A 23,241-nucleotide genomic window follows, 5' to 3' on the forward strand; every position below is an offset into this window, starting at 1 on the left:
CGGATCACTTCCTGCAGAGTGAGCATCTTGAATTTGAGGCTCTTTAAAGACTTGTTGAGATCGCGGAAGTCTAAAATGGGGCGCCATTTGCCGTTCGGCTTTTTTACGACGAAATATATTGAGTAGACTCCTTGACCTCTCTGTGATGTTGGAACTAATTCTATCACGCCCTTTGCTAACATGAGTGTTACCTCTTGTTGCAGTATCTTCAGATGGGAATGAGCGGTGAACGCAGGTGGAATGTGCGGAGGGCTGTGTTTGAATTGTAGAGAGTGTCCGTTTCTTATAGTATCCAGCACCCATTGATCCGTCGTTATTGGTTCCCATTCGTCGACATATGCTGACACTCTTCCCCCCAGAACGGTGTGTTGTATGTCACTGCTGATCTTTATTTTGCTTGTCTCTCGACGACAACGGATATGATGGTCTTTTCCTGGAAGTCTAAGTTCCGGTGACGGTTTGCCGTTTGGGAGGCACGTCTGTATCCCTGGGAGGGGTAAGCCGATTTGCCAAAGGATCGGTCTCCAGACGCAGAGAATCTTGAATTACCTGAAGCCCCTCTAAAGGGACGAAAAGACTTGTAGCTTCGGCCACTCTGGAGGGCACCCAATGAACGTGCCGTGTCCGAGTCCTCTTTCATTCCCTTTAGGGCTTCGTCCACCTTCTCACCGAAAAGAAGGTCTCCCTCAAAGGGCATATCTAAAACTTTGTATTGTACTTCTGGCCTGAAGTAGGTACACTTAAGGCATGACTGTCGTCGTAATACGACCCCATTGTTGACTTGCTTGAAGCCTGACTCAGCGAGGTCCACCGCGATGTTTATTGCGTGATTTGAGGCTTCCTCACCGTCTCGGACAAGTAACATTGCTGCCTTCCTATGCTCTTCCGGAAGATGATCAAGCAACGGAGCTAGCCTGTGCCACATCTCCCTATCGTATCTGGCTACAATTGCCAGAGAGTTTGCGGCCTTTACTGTGGTCGCTCCCACGGATAGCACTTTTTTGCCAAAGGCATCCTGGCGTCTCGCTTCGTTTTCAGGCGGAGTCGTGCACTTGTGCTGGGCCTTCGCCTTCCTCGCCGCTGCCGCCGATACCACCGAGTCTGGCGTTGATTGGGAGGATAAACACTTGGGGGTAGACTCTGGAGCCTTAAACTTTTTTTCCAGGCGTCCTTTCACTGCCGGCTCTGAAAACGGGTGACGCATTGTCTGCAACCCCTCCTTCCACACATGGTCTAGTATTGGTATCGAGAACACAGACCTCCTTCTCTTACCCATGTGGTCGAACAAAAAACAGTCCGTTTTCTGTTCTTCCTGGGACAAACCAAATTCTTTGCATGCCTTCTCCATCATAGAATGGAATGACGCAATATCGTCCGGAGGGGACGGGTGAGCTGGGCTTCTAGGGGTTTCCAACTCCACCTCTGACTCCCAGGATGGATCCCTGGAGGGGGATGATGAGATATCCGACATGGCTCCCCCGTCAGACTCCGAATCTGGCAGCTGACCTTCCTCTTGTGCCAGTGCTGAGATTGGCGTGCGTAGGTGCGTTGGTTGACGGGACGGGCCCGGCTCGTCGACGGGTGACTGTGGCAGGTTTGCCTGAGGTAGTCTCTGGTCCAACGACTGTAACAAAGACTGAAACGTGGACAGAATTTCCAACGACAAAACAGATTGATGATTGAGAAGAGGGGCAGATACCGGTATAACGGATCCCCTCGTCGACGACTTGTCAGCCACTCGTAGCCCTAGGTCTGCTGGGCCAGCTATTCTCTCGTTCTCGTCCTCCGAGGACAGCGACACAGCCTGTTCTTGTAGTAAAGTATCCGGGGCGATCGGATCAAAAACTTCAGGCCTCCAGGCCTCCTGTAGAACCCCTGTCGACGAGGCCATCGTCGACGCCGTTGTCGGTGGGACGGTGGATGCCACCTGCTTAAGTGGCAGGGTGGAGGCCGAAGACTGGACCGCCGTTGACGACGGTGACTTAGCAGGTGGTTTTGGCGGTCCCGCCTTTTCCACACTTGGCTTGCTTTTACTCTACTCTCGGCTCGTGGTCGATCTATGATGATCGTCCGAGGAGGATTTCCTTTCCTTTTCATGCTTTTTTGATGAAGATGATTTCTTTGACGAGGAGTCTCTAGTTGAGTGACTTCCAGACGACTCTTTTTCCGTCGGTCGAGATTTCTTCGCCGGTTGTTCCGACGAGGTAGCGCGGCGTGATGTTTTCGCAGATTGTGTGGAGCCTACCTCCGAAGGGGGGTAGGCCCCCGCTCCATCAGCCATGCCACCAGTCGTCGACTCCGGTCTTTGAGGGTTTTTTGAGAAAACCCTTTGCATATGTCGCAGTTATCCGCCGAATGATGAGGGTGGAGGCAATATATACAATCCATATGTTCGTCCCCCTCGTAAACTTTTTTCAAGCTGCACGTCGCGCATGGACGGAACAGCGCTTTTCCTGACAGGGAGGACATTTTCTTTACTCAAATTCCAGTAATGCAACCTTGTACAAAATAGTAAGACAACGTGAGGAGATCCCACTACTTTGGAGACGGTTGAAATCTGAAGGGGAGCCGCGGGGGCGGGCCTCTTATACTGGGACGGCCTACGGAGCATGCGTAGGCGGGTCCTAAAAGGACGTAGATAGGACACAAAAGTGTCAGAAGTTTTCCTATAGGAAAAGGCTATATATGTGTAGCGAGGGGTCCCAGTCTGACGACGGGGAATATTCTAAGCATGTGAATCCATGAAAGATCCAATGCTGGAGAAGTGCCCAACGACTTCTTGGCCGCTGCCAATACACCGAGTCCGGCAACTGGTGGGCCTGCAAGCACTTGGGCGCAGAGTCCGGTACCCTGTACTTCTACAGCCCGGCAAAGAGTAATCGCCTTGAGAAGAAGGGTTCTTCATGAAGCACAATCCTTTGTCCCAAATGTCATCTAGGTGTGGGTCCGAGAGGATGGTCTTTCTCTTCACCTCACGGTGCTGGTACAAGAAGCTCTCTTGTCTCCTCTGGAGCAAGCCGAATCCCTGGAGATTGACGCGTGAAACAAGCCTATCTCGTCCAGTGGGGAGGATCTGGGATGCGGCGATGGGAGGTCCTCCATCACACTGTCTTCGTCCGTGCCCATTGTGTCAGGATCCGTTTCCTCTCTTTGGGGGAAGGGGCGAAGAGGGCGGCGAAGGGTGGCAAGGTGGCAGTGAGTGTATTCATCTTCTTGGCCGGGGGTTCTACAGTCCCGGCCGTCACCGGCGCCGCAGATGTGGCAGCTGGCGCAACTGGCATCCTCATCTGTATCTCAGAGACCAGAGTATGCAGTGTAGAGAGAATGTCCACAGAGAGGTCTCTCGGCAGCTGCTGAGGAGGGGGAAGCAGCTGCAGCGGTGGTGGAATCAGAAGCTGGGGCATAGGCAGAGAGCCAAGGTCCTCAACGACCTGCGGTTCTCAGTCATCCTCGACGGTATCTTCGTCGTTGTGGCCTTCGTCAGCCTGATCCCAATGTTCTCCTCCTCCTGGATGGTCTGCAGGTAGAAGAGTTCCTCCTCCAAGGAGATATCTGTGCCCTGGAGGACCTCCGCACCCCCCACTCCCTTTTTCGCATCCAGCGGGGACGGTCTCGGGAAGATGACTGGCATCATCTTATCCTGGGTCTTCTCTATGGGCTGGAATGAAGACTTGCCTTTGGGGGTGCGCCCTGCGGATCCGCCTCAGCTGCCTTCGAGAGGGACTCTGCCACCACCTAGATGGAAGGCAGGGCCTTTGTCGGGTGTACCTGGGCCTTCACGGTCAGGAGCGGTCCCTTGTCCTGCTTGGCCTTGGTCATCCCAGACGCCTTGTCCTGCATGGCCTTCTCCCTAGGGGGAGGGTCAGTGCCCCGATCACCCTTGGCCTTCTACAGCAGGTTGGTCTTGGGCTTCTCCTTGATGGTCAGACTTCCTCTTGTACGAAGATCCTGAGCGCTGGCTTGTGACTGAAGTCACTGGCGACGTCGGACGTGCCCTGGCTGCCAAGGAACCTGCCGCAACGGCACTCCCGGTGGCTGTCCACTTGCAGTGCTTAGCCTCCTGTTGGACCCGCGCAGGAGGGGCGCCCTCAAAGGTCTTAGAAACCCGCTCAGCTTTCTTGGAACAAGAAGAGGTATGATCCTGGGACCCACCCAGAGCAGGGGCCTTGGCCTGTAGCCACTCTTTCAACCGCCTATGCGGATCCTTCAGCGTGCGAGCAGTCATCTCCTGGCAAAACGCACAATCTTCCTCCTGTGCGTTGGGTACAGGCAGTAAAGGCACTGGGAATGCTGGTCGTCCGAGAAGACATTGTGTAAGCCGCCGACGGAGCAAAGCTTGAAAGGGGAGGGTTGAATCCTTCTCCGACATGGTCCACGTGGCACAGGCCTGACGAATCTTCTGGAAACCTCCACGAAGAAACTAGATGAAATCTGCCCTCGGCTTGATTGACCGAAAAATAGAGTAAACTCTTCCAAAAAGTGAAAAAACACAGTAAAAGCTTGAGAGCTAAGCACGAGGACACCCAACACTTGAACGTGCGGTAAAAATCTGAAGATGGCTGCCAGAGGAGGGGTTTAGGTAGAGGGCAGTCATTGGCTGGGGGCAGTATGACCCAGAGCTCAGTGATTGGTTGTTCGGTTAAAGAAAGTTCAGAAATGAAACAAACTGATTGTCTTTATCGAGGATTCCCAGCCTGACTACGTGGAAGGAGCATGTGAATCCATGCCGGACCCCATGCTGGAGAACAAAAAAAGCTTTTGTAAATATCCAAGCATATATACATGTTTGGCCATCAAAGACTTTAGCTGTCAGACTGCCAACAGCTCAAAAGTACTTGCAGTGTTGTGGATCAGCCAGACTCTCAAAATCGGCTTTATATTTAAAAAACAAAAATAAACTGCAATAGAATGCCACCCTGGGCCTAGTCGGCATTGTTGTAATAAAAAGTCTATGGTGATAGCATATCACACCATGGAACAGACATTCAAGAGGATGTGTCGGACTCAGGAGTTCATGCAAACAGAGCAGTTTTATGCAGACAGGCTTGGATGAAGGTGATCAATTTCAGACCAGAGGTCAAGTCTAGTATAGGATATGCCATTCAGTGGTGTGGTCCGGTTTGGAAATAGAGTGGTGAAACGCTAAGGGATCTTAAAGTGGATAAAGACACTACAAAGGAATGGGGTCAGTCAGGGGCATATAATCCATACATATAATCCATACAATACTGTGCTAGATACAGGGGCTCACGCAATTCCACAGGGTGGTATTTCTGCCAACGCCATTACCCACATTTTCTATGCAATATCCAAGACACCAGCAAAGCTAACAGTGTTTGACCCTGGGAACATTGCTTCAAGGACGACGCCTAAGGTGATCCTTTACCTTGCATTTAGACAAGTGTCTTCTGTGTCAGGAACCTACAGCAATGCTGTTTACTCATAAGGTCAGAAAGCTATAAACATACAACACAATAGCAATGTTTTACATTATGAAAGAAGGTGCAATGAAATAGTTATCCTTGAAGGCATACTACTGTGCTGCTGCGCCATTTGACACAAGGTCGGTGTACTGGTAGAAAATTCTGGGAAAATCTGGCTGAGATGTTAAGCTGTGACTCCTGCATCTAGGAACTAGGCAACTGGAGAGCTGGGCCAGTGTTTCCGTAGTGGGACACTTCAGAAGTAGCTTTGTTTGCGATGCAACAGAACTCCTAATGCCGACTCCGACAGTAACTATCAGCACCCCAGATCATAAGGATGCGAGTACTTTCACCTCAAACTGCACAGATTTCTCCACGCTTTTCTTCAGATACCCAGAGTACTAGCAAGCAATAAACTCTTTGCAGGATGTTTCAGACTAGATCAAAAAAGGCCCCAGTATTTCTGATATGCACAGCTTGTGGAGCCATCTGCCAGGACCTGATCCTGCTCAAAACTGATCACTGCCTGCTGGGTGACTAACCAGCTGCTAACCTATTTTTTATTTATTTATTACTCGCCCAGACCCGAGGGTATCATGGCGAAAGATGGCGGATGAATTCTCACTTTTTTATACAGTGTTGCAGTTACAGACAAATAAATCAAAGCAATTATACCAACGTTGCACATAGAGTCTAAGTCAAGTTTCATGTACTAAGTTACAGTGGGTCAAAATAGCAGATCACAATTCGTTTAAAACAATAGGAACTAGTCTGAAGGTGCCCCATGGAGATACTTAAGGGCCATAGGTACTGGATTTAATTTATCAGCTCAATGAAGGGAGGTAAGCCTGTAGTGTTCGATTACTGAGGTAGAGTAGGATTAGTTAGGGTTAATATTTATTGAATAGCCAGGTTTTCAGGGCTTTTTTAAATTTTAGTAGGGAGTGCTCGTTTTTGATGCTGAGGGGTAGTGCATTCCATTGCGATGGGGCTAGGACTTTGAAACTGCAACCTCCTGCTCTACTGTATTTATATTGAGGAACTTCCAAGAGGGCCAGTTTACTAGATCTAAGAGTCCTGCTGGAAATGTTTTTCTTGACAGTGTTATTGAGGTAGCTGGGTGCTTCGTTGGAGATGCATTTATGGACGATGCTAAGTGTTTTGAAGAGGATTCTTGCTTCAATTGGCAGCCAATGATTTTCTCTTCTGATACTAGATATATGTTTGGATTTCTTGATACCTAGTGGCGCTCTAAGGGCTTTGTTCTGTAGCAATTGAATTTTGTTTAAGTTAGTTTTAGTGGTTCCTAGAAAGAGGATGTTACAGTAGTCCAATTTCGTTAGGATCAGGGCAAGGTAATGCAATTTGTAGGGGTGAGAAATTGGTGACTGAGTGCGATGAGTTTTGCTGTGTAGGCTGTGGACGAGGAGAGGGCTGCTATTTGTTTGTGCATAGAGAGGTTAGCATCTATATAAACGAGTTTTGACTTGTTTGAGAACTGCGATTGGTGTGCCGTCAATGTTGATATGGGAGTAGTCAGAGTGGAGGGTGCTTATTCTTTTTTGAGAGCCCACGATGAGGACCTCGGTCTTCTCATCGTTGAGGCTGAGGCTGTTTAGAGCCATCCAATATTGAATTATTGAGTATACTTTGTTGATGGTGTAGGTGTCTTGGGTAAAGTCCCCTGTAATGGGGATGAGGATCTGGGCGTCGGTTCATAGTGATCATGTCGAATTCCAAAAAGTTGAATACAAAAATGTTGAAAAAAAAAAAATGTCCAATTTTTTTTTTTTTTTTAAATGGGGTTTTATTTTTACTACCCAAACCCAAAAGAAATACAAATAAAAAAGAACACATTCTATTTTTTTTTTCCGACATTTTTTTTGTTGACATTTTTGTTTTCGACTTTTTTGCAGTCGACATTATGACTGCACACCCTGGGTGTCATCTGCAAAGTTGGTGTAGATAACACCCATATTGTCAAGAGCCGAGAATAGGAGTTTAGTGTATGTATTATAGAGGGTGGGGGAGAGGCAGGATCCCTCGGGGACTCCTATGGGTACTACTATATGTTAATGTTAAAGGACATTTGTACCGCACACTATCACCACCGGAGTGGTCCCCTGGCGCTCTGGCGGCTCTGAAAGAGGAGGGGAGGTTGAGTTAGTGGGAGGAGGCAGGAAAAGTGCAAGAGAGCAGTGATGTGCTGTTGGCAGCCTCAGCCCGGTGGGTCCGTTGGCTGGGCCTGGGGTGTTTGCGGCCGGTAGTCATCGTGTAATGTTGTGCAAGACTATGTGCGTTTTTGTTTTGTTGTTGAAATGTAGTGAAGTTTGTGCGGTTTGTTGTGCTGTAGAGTTTGGTTGCGTTTGGTTTGGAGTTTGAGAGGTGTATGCAGAAAGGGAAATTGTTAGTAGGGTTGGTTAGTTTGCGCCTATATCCTGAATTCAGGCGCTCGGCTTGCGCAGTCTCCCCTGGTGCGGCTCTGTCCTGATCTGGATCCGACCGGCATACAAGGTTCCTCACTCCTCTGGTCCCCACCTCTAACATGCTTTCTCATAGCTACCCTTATCCTCCCTTCATGCTCCTGTGGCCAGTGCACCTGCCAATGTCAACCTCTCAGGTAGAGTGGTGATTGCCTATATCTCGACAATTCCACACCACTGTGGTACCTGGCGGTAACTAAGGGACGGGCAAAGGTGTTGGTGGGATTGTCTGGGGGAGTTGGCTAAGTCTTCGTGCGTGCCGCCTGTGTTCATCTATCCGGTGTCACCCGTCCAGGTGCCGTGGGAGCTACCTTCTCGGGTCGGGGATGTCAGTGTCCTTTCCGGATTAGTCATCCTTTTTCCGGTTTCCAGATTTAGTCTGTGGTGTTGAAGAGCCAGGTTTTTAGTGATTTCCTGAATTTTAGGTGATCTACAGTGTTTGTTATTTCTTTTGGGATGTTGTTCCAGGTTTTTGAGGCTAAGTGGTAGAAGGAGGTGCCTCCAAGTTATTTCTTAAGGTATGGTTTGAGTTCCAGGCGGATTTCGTTGCTTGATCGGAGGGGTCTCGTTGGTTTGTAGACTTATTTTCTTTTGTAGGAATTCTGCTCCTGTCCGCTGATTGCCCTGTGCGTTATGCACATTGTTTTGAAGGTGATGCAATGTTTTACTGGGAGCCAGTGTAGTGTTTTTAGGGCTGAAGTGAAGTGGTCTCTTCTGGATAGTTTGAGGAGTAGAAGGAATGGAATGTTTAAAGGTAACACATATGGGTTTTAAAGGGTTGGGTTGAAAGGAAAAATATTGACGATAGAGACGCTTATTTTTCACGGGAAACTCATTCAGTTTTGTATTACAGGCAGGGAGAAAGAGAACCCTATATATACCCGGAGAATTGGCGGCATTCGAACCTACTAGCAGAGAGAAGGGTCAAGGGACCTAACCAGACGCCCATACACAAATGTGCCTGCTGTGCAGTTTTGACAGTGGACAAACTCCTGTGAAAACTCCCATATCGTTGAATGGGCTAAGTGGCGTATGCAGTGAAAGTCCCAGGAACTTGCTGCAATGCATGCCTAAAAAGAGGACAAATACGACCGGACAGACGATCTATGGAGTCCAAACCAAGATGATAGGGTTCGCTGCATGATTTCCGATGGCCACTCTGCATGTGCGGTCCCGTTAAAAAGGATTTGATCCATTGGGTGGTGTTGTTGGAAAAGTTAAAATCTTTTTTAGAGTGCCGCACAGTTTACCATGGTCGACTAGGTCGAATGCTGCTGATAGGTCCAGTAGCAGTAGGGTGGCTCATTTGCCTGAATCTCTGATAGAGTCCAGTTGGATTTTCAAATCCAACAGGGCTGTCTCCGTACTATGGTTAGGCCTGAAGCCAGATTGTCTAGCTCCTAGTAGGTTGTTGTGTTCGAGGTGGGTTTGTATTTGGTTGTAGGCTATTTTATCAATGATTTTAAGTAAAAAGGGGACAGTCGTTATAGGCCGGTTGTTCGTGGGCACTAATGGGTCCAAGGTGGGCTTTTTCAGTAGGGGGGTTTCCCATGCCGCTTTGATGCTGCCTGGGACCTTATTGGTGTGGAAGGAGGCATTCACAAAATTGGTAATTATAGGTGTGAGGGTAGGGGCACATAATTTAATTCAGTTCCCCCGGAAAAAGGTCTCCTTTGCAGTTGGAAGCTTCGAGTTTGGATATAGTACTAAGTACTACATCATGAGAGACTGGTGTGAAGTTGAAGAGAGGGGTGGAACTATTGAATTCGAATATCCCAGATGGCTGTTGGACGGTTTAAGTAGCTTCTACAGCTCGCCTGCAAAAGACATACTACCTAAAATGAAAATGATGGCCCTGGATGCAGACGGCACCTCCTATTCACAACTAAAATTTAAACAGGCCTATTTTTCTCAGTCTAACAAAGAAAACCAGATATTATCCTTCAAGCTAAAAGCCCAACATTCATGCAAACTAATTCTAATGCCAACTAATTCTCTCTCTAAAAGACAGGTGAGGAACTCTACACATGCAAACAGAAGAAGCTTGACATCCTAGCCCAAGATTTCTCTGCCTCGCTTGCCATGCATGAATCAGACCGTGTCCCCAACTTCTAGCATTGATGGAGACGTTGCAATACTTTAACATTATTTTCAGGCTAAAAGAACAAGATACTTTCTAACCAGGTAATGTTCTTTCGATGGGATGTTCCTCCGACGTATTCCACATCTATGACAGTAATCACCACAGCTGTGCTGCTTCGGAAAATGTTTCGCGTCTATGTCCTGCGTCGATACGCCCCTTCGAGGACCTCTTACGACAGCAGACGTCACCGGATGTTATATGTAGGATGCACAACACCCGTAGCCTCAGTTGTAGTTTTTTCCGAGAACGTGTGGCACCAATCTTCTGCCAGTATGACTATAGAAAGCCCTGCGGAAACGTAAGCTGCAATCGCATAAGAAATTCTGTAAAGGGACAGGCTGGGAGGGTGCAATGTGGAATACGTCGGAGGAACATCCCATCGAAAGAACGTTACCAGGTAAGAAAGTAACTTGTTCTTCGAAGGGATTGTGTCCTCCGACGTATTCCACATCTGTGACAGACTCCCAAAGCAGTACCAACGTATGGAGGTGGGAAAAGAATTTTGAATTTTAGAATGCCCAATCAAATTGCAGAATAGAGAACCGCCTTACCAAAGGCTAAATCTTGCCCATGGATAGAATCCAGGGAGTAGTGTCTTACAAAAGTATGGACAGAGGTCCATGTGGCTGCTTCACAGATATTACGAATGGGACCACCCCCCCTGCAGAACAGTAGAGGCAGCCACACCCCTACTAGAATGGGCCCGTAAGCCTACCGGAGGGTCCTTTCCCGCCAGACAGTAGCATTCAGAGATTGTCAAGGTGATCCAACAGGACGAGGTCTGCTTAGAAACAGCTTGACCTAAACGCCTTCCAGCGTATCCAACAAAGAGCTGATCGTCCACTCAGACCCGGGACATCCGTGAGATGTAGAAACTTAAAGCTCTCCTATGATCCAACCTATGGTGCCTCTCCTTTTCCATACCAGGATGCGGAGGAGGATAAAACGCAGGAAGAATTACCTTCTGGCTCAAATGAAATTCCGACACAACCTTCGGAAGAAAAGAAGGACGAACCCTAAGGACAACCCTGTCCCTATGGAACACCGTGAAAGGTGGCTTGGCGGAAAGTGCCTGCAACTCACTCACTCAGAATTAACCGCAACCAAAAATACAGTCTTAAAGGACAACAGTCTCAATGGACAAGAATCTTTGGTCTCAAACGGAGCTGCCATTAGGAACTTTAGAACCAAGTTCAAATCCCATCCCGGCACCTGGAAAGGTGACGGTGGAAACACAGTTAGCCCTTTTAGAAACTGAGAAATCAAAAGGAATCTTTAAATAAGATCACTCCTCAGACGAGCGCTTAAATATGGACAGCGCAGCCAGGTAACCCTTAATGGTACCCACGAAAGCAAAAACGACAGAACCACAGGAATGGCACATGAAAAAGGAGCCACATTCTTAACCCTGCACCAGTCGCAGAACCTTCTCCAACGGCAATGGTACAGGGACTTCGTTGCAGGCCTTCTGGCCGAAAGCAACACCTCCAACACGTCTTCAGGGAGGACCCAATCCTTATACCTCAACTTTTCCAGACACCAAGCATGAAGGCTGAGAGACTTAACTTCTGGATGGAGAACCCGACCCCCCCCTCCCGAGAGTTAGCAGATCGTCTCGGTAGGGAAGACGGTGTGGAGGGCAGATGGACATGTCGAGAAGGTCCGGGTACCACGCTCTCCTGGCCCATGCTCAAGCAATGAGGATCATTCAGGAACCGAACCTCCGCAACACTTGTGGAGTGACGGGGACTGGAGGAAACGTCTGCGTCCCCTAAGGCTCCTCTTGGAGGAAATTCCCGCAAGCAGAATCTTTCGCACTTCCGGTTAACACTGGTGGCGAAGTGATCCACTTGTGTGGTCCCTTAAAGGGCAAAGAACTCCAAGAGAAATTCCTGAGCCGGCTCCCACTCGTGAGACACCGAGCTCTGCCTTCTCAGAGCATCCGCCGCCTCGTTTTCGTCTCCGGCCAGATGAACTGCCGAGATCGAAAAGTCCTGCTGGATGGCCCAGAACCAGAGCTGCAGCGTCTCTCTGCACAGTGGGGAGAGACCCTGCCGCCCCCTTTTTGTTGTTGTCGTGCATGGCACTGTATTGTTCGTCAGAATCAGGACATTCTTCCCCCGCACAAACGGCAGAAAAGCCTTCAGGGCTAGCCTGACGGCCCTCCGCTCCAACAGATTGATATGGAGTCTGGACTCCGATGGAGACCAACGACTGCTAACTGTCAACTCGTTGGCATGAGCTCCACATCCCGTGAGGAATTAACCAGGTTACTCACCGTAGTGACCACCTTACTCCTAGTCCATAGTCCCCTTTCGCCATACTTATGGGACATTCCTCCGTCCTGTGGGACGGGACCGGAGCACTTTGTAAAAGCATTCAAAATTGTGCAAAAAGTGTAGTCCTTCCTCTCTTTCTAAATGGGGCCCAGCACGCGGCCGTAGCCCCGCCCATCTCAGCTCCGCTCTGCACATCGCCCATCAGTCCTTTTCTATCGCCAGGTCAGAGACCTATTAGCAATAACAGAGGAACCTTATTAGAGGGGACGGAGGTCGGGCATATGGAGGAAAGGGGACTATGGACCAGGAGTAATGTGGTCACTACGGTGAGTAACCTGGTTATACTCCTACGTCCCGTCCCCTTTCCTCCATACTTATGGGAGATTCCCAAGCACTACTTACAGGAACTATGGGTGGATGGAAAACCCCTTACTGAAACAGGTTCTTCAGCACAGCCTGACCTGATGCTCAGTTTGATCTTGAGCTCAGGTCTAGACAATGCTTACAAAAAGCCGATGGGGAGGCCCAAGTAGCCGCCTTTGCGATGGTCTCCAAGGGAACCTATTTTTGAAAGGCAACTGCGGCTGCCTTGCACCGCACCAAGTGTGAATGAATACCTTTAGGAGGCTTCAGTCCTTGGACGGTGTAAAACTCCGTAATGCAGGCAGCGATCCATCGGGAGATAGTCGCCTTAGAGGCCTGCTTACCTTGTGGATTACCAAAAGTCACCAACAGCTGAGAAGAGCTCCTAAATTCGGATGTTCTGTCCAGATAGACCTTAAGAGCCCTTCTAACATCCAGGCAATGCAGAACCCTTTCCGCCTCTGAAGCGGGGTTCGGAAAAAAGACTGGCAGGGAGATTGACTGGTTCAGATGGAAATCAGAGGCCACCTTTGGCAGGAAAGCAGGGTTTGTCCCTAGCACCACCTTATCCTTGTGAAAAACCAAGAAGGGATGCTCCACCGACAAAGCCTGGAGCTCACTCACGCGCCTTGCTGATGTAACAGCAACCAAAAAGGACCATATTTAGATCCCACGATGGGTGCGGACTACGAATCAGAGTATAAAGGCGCGTCAAGCCTGCAAAATGTCTCTTAACCACTGGATTAGACAGAGTAAGAGCATTGGTCCGTAGATAGGTAGGCAGAAACCGCCGAAAGATAAATTCTGCATGACAGAACGTGAATTCCTGACTCTGCTAGGTGGGATACAAAGGACAGTACCGTGTCAATTGTCGAGGGTTTTCTGGCTGCCTGAATAATACGCATGTTATCTGCAGACGGGCTAAGATGTTCTAAAGATCTCAACTTAGGCACCATGTCGCCAAGCTGAGCGATCGTGGGGAGGGGTGCCACACGTATTGCTCCCCCTGGTGAAGAAGATCGGGGCTCACCAGTAACCTGACCGCCGGATACACCGAAAGGTGTTGAAGTTCTGAGAACAAAAACCAGGCCGGCCACCACGGGGCTATGAGTAGAAGGGAACAGTGTACCGTGTTCTTCAGTTTGCAAATCGTCCAATGAACCAGAGGCAGAGGCGGGAAGGCATAAGCCCTCATGTTGTGCGATGGAATCTCGAGAGCATCCCCCCCCCCCTCTCAAGAGAGGAGGCTCCTAGCCCGTTTCTGGAGGCATACAGAGGAAGTTTCTTGTTTGTCGCTGTAGCGAAGAGGTCCACTTCCGGAGTGCCCCAGCACAGGAAAATCCATGAGAGGACCTCGGCCTTCAGTTCCCACTCGTAGCTGACCATCGTCCGCCGACTGATTCCATCTGCCTTGACATTCAGCTGGCCCAGAATGTGTACTGCAAGTAGCCAAACACCATGACAAACCGCCCAATCCCAAATCTGGATGGACAGATCCACGAGAGTGGGAGACTTGGTGCCCCCTTGCTTGTTGATGTAATACATCGACACCACATTGTCCATGCAGATACGGACCACTATGTTGGCAATGATAGGTCTGAATGCCTTGAGCGCTAGGAAGATCGCCAGAAGCTCCAGATTTATGTGGAGGAGCTTGTCCTATGGCGACCAAAGATCTGAGACCTGAAGAAGATCCAACATTGCACCCCACCCTAGAAGGCAGGAGTCCGTCGTGACCGTCGCCATAGAGGCTGGGTCCTGAAAACCCACCGACAGATTGCTGAGAGACGATCACCACTCCAGGTCCACTCTCATGGAAGCCGGAATCGTTATCAACTTGGGAGTCCGGATCCACATCCTGAAGCCAAGAACTCCGAAGAGCCGACTGTGTCCGCCTCATCTTGAGACGAGCAAGAGGAAGAGCCAGCATGCACGAGGCCATGAGGCCCAGAAGCCTCTGGAACCACCAGGCCGACATGCTCTCCGACTGTGCAAACATCTGACACGTGGCCAACAGATCTGCCATTCTGTCCCCGTCAGGTACACTCTGCAGTCGATCGTGTTCCAGCGAAAACCCAGGAAAACCAAGTCCTGAGAGACCGTCATGGAAGTTTTCCGCCAGTTCACCGACAGCCCATGGTGGAACAGGAGCTGGAGGAGAGACTGAAGATTGCAGGTGGCTTTCAACGGGCAAGGGTTGCGTAAAAGCCAGTCGTCCAAATACGGATACACATGGATACCCTGTAGACAAAGATAGGCCGCGATCACCGACATCATCTTTGTGAAGACATGCAGCGCCAAGCTGAGGCCAAAAGGAAGCACTCGAAACTGGAAGTGCTCCTCTCCCACAGAGAAACTGAGCTATCTCCTGTGTGGATTCCAGATCAGAATATGCATGTACGCATCCTGAAGGTCCACCACACTGAGCCAATCGCCCATCTGCAAGGACAACCGTATCTGGCCAGGCGTGATCATCTTGAATTTCTCTTGGGGTAGGAAAAGATTGAACTGGGAAAGGTCTAGGATGGTACGCAGGCCAGCCTGGTTAGGTTTGGGCACCGTAAACAGCCGGGAGTAGAAGCCCTCCCCTCGTTCCCCAAGGGGAACGGGTTCCACAGCTCTGAGGTCCAGAAGCTTCTGAACCTTGGCTTTTACGGAGGACGACCAAGACTGCTGGAAAGGAGGGTTGAAGGGTGGGGTCGGGGGTAATGGTAAGGGTAAGCAGAAGCTCACCCGAGCAACTGACAGGACCCACCTGTCCTCGGTGATGGTCTGCCACGCCTCCCAATGAGACGCAATGCGTCCTCCCACCGGGGTCTCGTGCGAGCGTGGAGAACCCTCATTTGCCAGGCTTTTCAGTGGTGTTTCCACCAGAACCTGAGGAGGAGGCTGAGGAGCGGGAGAAAAACCGAGTCCGTTGCTGCTTCCAGCGGGAATTACCCGAAGGGGTATCCACTCTGCAGGATTTCCGGTCTAGAAACCCCCTGAAATCAGAGGAGGGCTGGCTTTGCGACAACAGTCTCTGGGTCCTAAAAGGAGTTTTAACCAGGACGGACTTAGCTGTCTGGGTGCTGTCCTTCGTTTTGGTGAGCTCCACATCCGATATGGAATGGAAAAGCTCCTTACCGTCAAATGGCAGGTCCAACACCTTGTCCTGCACCTCCTTTGAGAACTTGGTGGCATGCAACCACGCCTGTCGAGAGGTATCACCACCCAGTATAAGGCCCCGAGCCGAAGTGTCGACGTGATCAGCCGCAGCCTCAAGCAGATCCTGGGCCAAGACCCTGCCATTGGATAAACCCGCCTTAAAGTCTTCCAGCTTCTCGACCGGAATAAACTCCTCGAACTCCGACAGACCTTTCCACATCTTCATATTCGCCCCCGCTAATACCAGTTCTGCATTTGCCTGCTGGAGCTGCAAGGCCGAGCTAGCGAAAATCTCCCCACCTCCCCTCCCCCCAAGAGAGTCGAGGAGCTTGTCATCTTTTCCCAGAACCTGAATAGCCGTCGTAAAAGAGGATGCTGCAGGCCTCGACTGTAAAGTTGGCCCGAGCCACCACCATGGAAGAGGGAGGGCCGACAAGATGATAGGGCCACCTCTTCCGAAGAATGTAGCCTGTATTGTGCATCAATTTTCTTATTGACGAAAAGTCCAGAGTGAGGCCTTTCCCAGACCCTATGGACCTCGGCCAAAACGTCCTTCTGCAAGAACAGGCCGGTACCCTCTGAAGGAGACAGGATGAAGGGCCCTGAAATCACACTCTACCGAGGAGGGGGTGCCTCGGGCACTGGAACATCCAATAGGCACATCATGTCCAGTACCCGGTCATGAAAAGCTCTAATAGAGCGGGGCTGGTCTTCGCTGTCCTGATCGTCGTGTGCGTCGCCACAAGAGCGGGAATGGTGAGAAACAACTTTCACCGATAAGGCCTTGTCGGGCCTCTCAGAAATGTTGGTTACTTTAGCCTCTGTACGAGGTACCTCTGATCCAGGACCGGTAACAGCCTTACTAGCGCGGGCCTCGAACATCCGTTCGTTAACACCAAGCCCAACCAAGGCCTCAGGGCGCACCCCAGTACTTTTGAGGGAAGCCGATGAAGCCTCAGAGCGAGCTCCGGTACCCCACGGCTCAGTAGAACTGGGTCTACAAGCAGCCCCCACAGGAGGGGCCTCTGAGCGTACTCCGGTAGCCACAGGCCCCTTAGAGACCCTCAGAGAAAACAATTATTAGGCCCAGAAGGCACCTCGGGGCAATCCCCGGTGATAAAGCAGTTGAAGCTCCTCTCGGCCCAGTAAGAGCCCGGAAAGATGTCTCCCGGCCGGGGTGCTCTGAAAAGTAAAGAACTTAACGGGCGTTTCTTCTTTTCGTCGACAAAAGATTGAAAATGCGAAGGAGGAGTATGTCTGACGTTGAAGTGCCCAGAACGAAAGGGAATCACAATAAAAACAGGAGTCCCAACGGTGGTCCGGACCCCAAACAAAGAGGATGGGGATCCGCCCCCGCGAAGCGTCAGTGACACGAAGAACAATTTGGAAAGTCTAGTTTGAACGACAGACACTAGTACACGATCGCTAGCGAGAACCAGAGAGGAGGAAAGAAAAGGGAAGAAAATCTTCCGCGGATGCAAGTGCGTTCAGTCCTGAACGAGCGGAGAAAAGGACTGATGGGCGATGCGGAGCAGAGATTGGCGGGGCTATGCCGCGTGCCAGGCCCCGCGTAGAAAGAGAGTAAGAACTAAAATGTTTGCAATGTTTTGGATGCTTTTATAAAGTGCTCCGGTCCCGTCCCACAGGACGGAGGAATGTCCCATAAGTATCGAGGAAAGCTTATGGGACATAGGAGTAGCATCAGTCACGATCGTCATCTCCAGCTATGGTAGCCATAATGGAGCCCCCTTCATCAGATTGCCTTTGACGGCCCACCACAGAAGATCCTGGGTGACCGAGGGTGGCACCTGAACGGGATCCGACATCCTGCCGGAGGACTGCGGCCACTGCATCTTGAGAGCCCACTGCAGAGATCTCATCCGCAGCCTGGCCTCTGGCACCAGTAGAATGCAGGATGCCATGAGGCTGAGCAACCTCAAGAACTAACGCCGGGAGACTTGGGCATGTTGAAACTTGTCCACCATCTGCAAAATGTGATGAGCCCTCACCTAGGGAGGCAAACACTGCCCCAGGGATGTGTCGAGCACTGCTCCGATGTACTGGCGCCTGCTGGGTAGGTGTCAAATGAGACTTCTTTAAGTTGAGGGAGAAGCCCATCTTGTGAAGGGAGTGGCAGGTGACCGACAGATGATCCAGACCTTGCTCGGGAGAGCGCGCCCTGATCAACCAGTCGTCCAGGTAGGGGTAGACGTGAATCCCCCCCTTTCCTGAGATATGCTGCCACCACAACCATTAGCTTGGTGAAGACCCTCGGGCGGAGGTCAATCCGAACGGCAGGACCCGAAACTGAAAATGCGAGTCGCCAACCACGAACCTCAGGTACTTCCTGTGCTTGGGATCAATCGGCACATGAAAGTAAGCGTCCTTGAGGTCGAGAGACACCAACCAGTCCCGAAGTTGAAGGGCCTGGAGGACTCTAGAGAGAGTAACCATCTTGAACTTGTCCTTCCGGAGGAGCTTGTTCAAACCACGCAAGTCCATGATGGGTCTCAATCCCCAGTCCTTTTTCGGGATCAAAAAATATGGGGAATACCATCCCTTGTTCCTCTCCGCTACAGGCACCAGTTCTATGGTGCCTTTCTCCAGCAGGGATTTGATTTCCTGCACAAGGAGGAGATCCAGACTCTTCAAAGAGCTTCCCCGGTGGATTGCCGTGAGGCCTCTGCCGGAAAGGAAGACAGTAGCCGTGGGCTATGATCCACACATCTGAGGTAATGGCATGCCATTCTACAAGATGCTGCGCCAGCCTTCTCCTAACCGGCGAACCATGGGACATATCCTCATGACTGAGCGGAAGCAGCTGCGGCAGTGCCTGAGGGCAAAGAGGCAACTGCCCAAGCGGCTTTGGCACCTCGAGTACCTTGCTTTCGACCTCTGGTACTCCTACGTTGGCCCCTTTGACTGGCAGCTCCCCTCGATCTACCAAAGGAAGAGTAGTATCGAAAGGAACCTCCCCTACTTTGCTGTCCCCTAGGACGAAAAGGCGGAGGTTGATGTACTGCAGCGCTCAACGACTACGCTGCAGCTTTGGAGGTCTGCAACCTCTCAAGGCACTCGCCAGCCTTGCTGCCAAAAAGATGGTCACCATCAAAGGACATGTTGAGAAGCCGGGACTGTACATCAGGAGCAAACCCCGACTTCCGCAACCACGCAAACCTGCGCATCACGGTGCTAGCTGCCATGGACCGGCTGACAGTCTGCACGTTCAGACCCGACTAAACGGATTCACACATGGCATCTTTGCCATCCTGAACGAGGGCAAGAAAACCATCCCGTTCCTCCCCTTCGCGAATATGTTCAGCCGCCAAAGATACACAATTCCACAGTGTGAGAGTGAATCTTGCCAGGGCACAAACGGAGTAGGATGCTTTTAAAGCCATACCCCCAGACGAAAACACCTTCGCCCAACCATCAAAGCGCTTGTCGTCCCTATCTGGAGGGATGGTAGGGTACGCAGCCTGCCTTCCTGGGGCTGTAGCCGCCTGCGCCACCAAACTCTCCGGAGTGGGGGTGAGTAGACAAGTAGCAGGGGTCGCCACTGGCTGGACGATATTTTTTCGGTAGCGACTTATTCACTGCCGGGAGACTCTCCGGAGCAGTCCAAGTCGTCCCCACCCTTCTTTGTAAGGCCATATGACATGGCAGCACCGGGCCAGTGGATGGACCTTGGTCCAAAATATCTGCAAGGTCATCCTGCAGAAAATCCACAGGTGGAGTAGACCACCCCAAGTACTCCGTCACCCTCGACGTGAGACGCCTGTACAACGACTCAGCGTGTGTACCAGGCTCAGGCCTGCCAAACTCAACCTCCGGAGAGGTGTCCAGACCACTGGCGTCATGTAAGGATTGACGCAAGTCTTCCATCTGGCTATGACCCGATAAAAGGTCATCAGGAACCTCAGGAGGAACATCTGACCCTTCATCCACCTCTGAGATATAATCCAAAGGCTGGAAGAAATCCCTGGATGAGGCCACAGAAAAAGGCGCCAACTCAGGCCTCACTGATTTACTCAGGGCCTTCCTCAGTTTCCACCGTCCTCCGGGGTACCTCCAGCAAAGCCTCCACAAAAGGAGTCAACGGAATCGGCGTCAAGCAAGGCGCCGATGACTTCGACAACGGCTTCGAGGGTGGAGCACCAAGCGTGTACTTAGACGGCCTCGGCGCCGATTACTTCCTCGGAGGCGGGGCCTCGAGAGAGTCCTTCGACGCACATGGCGCCGATGCCTTCTTTGAAGGCCTCACAGGCTCCAACGGTCTCGAGGGCGTCGAGGTCCGGGACCTGGAGCGGGCATGGCTAGAGCGATCTACCTTGTCCGATCGGGACCTAGATGGCTCCTGATGATCGTGCCGACCGCCCGAGCCCGAAGGCGTGCGAGCGGTGGCCCTAACGTGTTCCTTGCCGGCTTCTCTCGAAGGAGCGGACGGAACGGAGCCCTGCGATTTGAAAATCGCCATCATCTCCTTACGAAATACATCCCATTCCGATGGAGATGAATGCTTGTTGGGACAAGCTACCTGCCGTCTGGCGGAGTCCTCGGAGGGGGACGGGGAAGGCGACCGGAGAATGCACTTCCGCGAGTGCCTAGAAGAGGCAGAGGAATGGCGGGAACCACTACGCGACAGAGACCCCTTGGACTTAGGCCAACGCGGAGAGTCACCCCTCGAATCGTCGGTCGAAAGCCCAGCGGAATTCGATTTACGGGGTTTGGAAACCCTACCTACAGATAACTTCTGCTCCCGCAAGGCCTTCGATGTCAAATACTGGGATTCATTGCAGTCATCGTAGCGTGGCTCTCGCCGAAGTACCACAGGCAGACATTGTGCAGGTCCGTAAGCGACATCTTGGAACCGCAGTCCCGGCACTTCTTGAAACCCAACCGCGGGGTAGAAGATGATGATGCCATATTTCACAAACAACCAATTTCGAAGAATCGAGGTGCGCCGAGATTCCGAAGCGAACACGTTCGCGGAAAAAAAAAACGGAACTGAGGCTACGGGCATCGTGCGTCCTAAATATAACATCCTCCGACGGCAGAGGAGTGTCACGACCCTCGCCCAAAACCCCCTCTGGTAAACCCATTGGCCAGGTGGAGTCAGGACTCGGGCCTCTAGACCCTGGCATCCTCTTCAAAAGCCCTCATGGGGCCAGTCCTGGCGCCTATGGCGCCAGGTTCATACACAATGAAAAACAATGTGCTTGGGAACTACTTTATTGTACTGTCAGCCAACATGGAGGCATCCACATAGCTTGGTTCCTAGGAACCAAGCTATACGGTCTAGTGTTTTGGGTGTGGTAGCCTAGGGACTACTTTACCTGGACTATTTTGTTGGGGCTATTGAAACCACACCTGAGCAAGACAACGTGCTTCACGTTACTTTGCAGCTTGCAAAGTGACGCTCACCGTGTCCAGCTATTCCCCCCGAACCTCGGAGAAGGAGAACCTGCAAGGAGACAAAAGGAACATCATTAGCAGCAGCAGCATCTTACCTGCAGTTTTCATCTTTAGCCACTCGCAGCTCCTGAGAACAGCTTCCTCGAATCTGCACACCTCCCAGACAGAATGACCTGAAAGAGGAAGATAGAGGCAACATTAAAGAAAGGAGTAGAGACATTTGCAAATTATGACCTGCTCAAAAGGCTTACCTGGCTGGTCGCCTCTCAGCTGGCACCACTCTGGACATTCCACTCGCGCTGAAGAACACTGCGACCTACAAGGAAGGAAAACACAGGTTAGCAAAGGCAAGACTTTGCAGCGCTGCGCATAGCGCTTACTTACCACATCAGAGAGCTCTTAATGCACAATCATTTACCAGCAGGGCTCAACCAAGCCAGTTCGCCACGCGGAAGCTCTGCATACCTAAGGGAGAAAAAGACATTTTAAACAAAGAAAGGCATGCAGGATAGCAACAATACGAAAGAACAGCAATAAGACCTACCTGAACAATATCAAACGGGCCGGCGTCTGAAGTAACTGGACCGCACACGCCCACGAAAGACAACGCGCCCCTGCAAAGAAGGCAGGACGGAGGGCACGCCTAACTCTACCACAAGGTAAGGAGAGGGCCCAGGAGGGGCTGAAATCATACAGGGGTGGAGGGAGGGAGGATACTTACCCCGGTTGGTCAGTCTTGAACACTGTCCTGTATTTTCAGGCAGAACCTTCCCCACAGACCACATCTGGGAAAAGCTGAGAAGTATACCAGCGAGTAACCCGGCTGGGTGGCGTCCCTGTGGATACCAGGTGAGCGTAACAAGGAGGTCCTCGAAGGGGCGTATCGATGTCATCGACGCAGGACCCAGAAATATTTTCCAAAGCAGCACAGCTGTGGTGATTACTGTCAGAGGTGGAATAGGTCTGAGGACACAATCCCTTCGAAAGTGAACCACAACAAATCCAGTTCTCTCTATTATATAAGGTGACAAATAGCCTGTCCGAAGACCTGTGAGGCCCAGTACTCTTGAGATAGAACCTCCAGGCCCTTTCGAACACCTAGGTTGTTCAAGATCCATTCGGATTGGCTGTTTATTTTGCAGACCCACAAAGTGATTGATTTATATGGAAGTCAGAAACCACCTTCGGTAAAAAGGACAGATGCGTCTACAAGAGCACCTAGTCCTAGTGAGAAGGGAGGTAGGGTTCCTCAACAGTGCTTGAAGCTTGCCGATGAGGCAGGCTTAAGTGATCACAACCAAAAGGGTAGTGGTCCAAGTGACCAGACGTAAATCAATAGATGCCATTGGTTTGAATGGCTTGTGTGCAAGGGCCTTCAAAACAAGATTCAGGTCCCAATTCACAATCAGACCTTGAGTGGGGAGAAACATATGGACCAGCCCCCTGAAGTGCCATTTCATTATTGAGTTAGTGAAAGACTAGACTGTCCTCATTTGAGTGTTAAGCCCCAATCGTGGCAAGGTATGTTCAGTATGAAGACACTTGGGTCCCTGTTCGAATCAGGTTTGATAAACAAAGAAAATATGTAGTCTATGTATGCCTGAAGGGGATCTTCTTACTTGTCCAGCAGCCATTGGCAGAAATGAAGCCAGTTTCCCTTATTTCAGAGCTAGTGGAAGGATTTCTGGAAACTCCCATCACCGCGAGGTTGTCACGAGATCACCCCAAGTGGCCATAGGATAATGTTTCCAGGAGCAAGAGCACCAAGGAAAGAGATTGTGGGCAGAGATGAACCACCTTGCCCTGCTGTTGGTGAAGAAGGATCGGAAGGAGGGTGAGAGGGAGACGTGGTTACTCTTGCCATAAGCAGTAGGTCTGAGAACCAATGCTAATGTGGCCAATGGAGAGCTGTCTGGCTGGAGGCTCTGAATTTCTGTCAGACCATCAGAACCAGAGGAAAGAGGGGCAGGTCGCAAACATATGCAAAC

General features: G+C 50.8%; 1 protein-coding gene across 4 annotated transcripts in view; it reads right to left on the reverse strand.

Moving 5' to 3' along the window:
* Positions 1 to 23,241, reverse strand: part of AFTPH (aftiphilin) — an 826,627-nt gene that overhangs the window by 275,637 nt on the left and 527,749 nt on the right. The gene's annotated exons all lie outside the window — the stretch shown is intronic.

Source organism: Ambystoma mexicanum, chromosome 4q, assembly GCF_040938575.1.
Source record: "Ambystoma mexicanum isolate Mex_15411 chromosome 4q, UKY_AmexF1_1, whole genome shotgun sequence".
In the NCBI taxonomy this organism is placed as follows: domain Eukaryota; kingdom Metazoa; phylum Chordata; class Amphibia; order Caudata; family Ambystomatidae; genus Ambystoma; species Ambystoma mexicanum.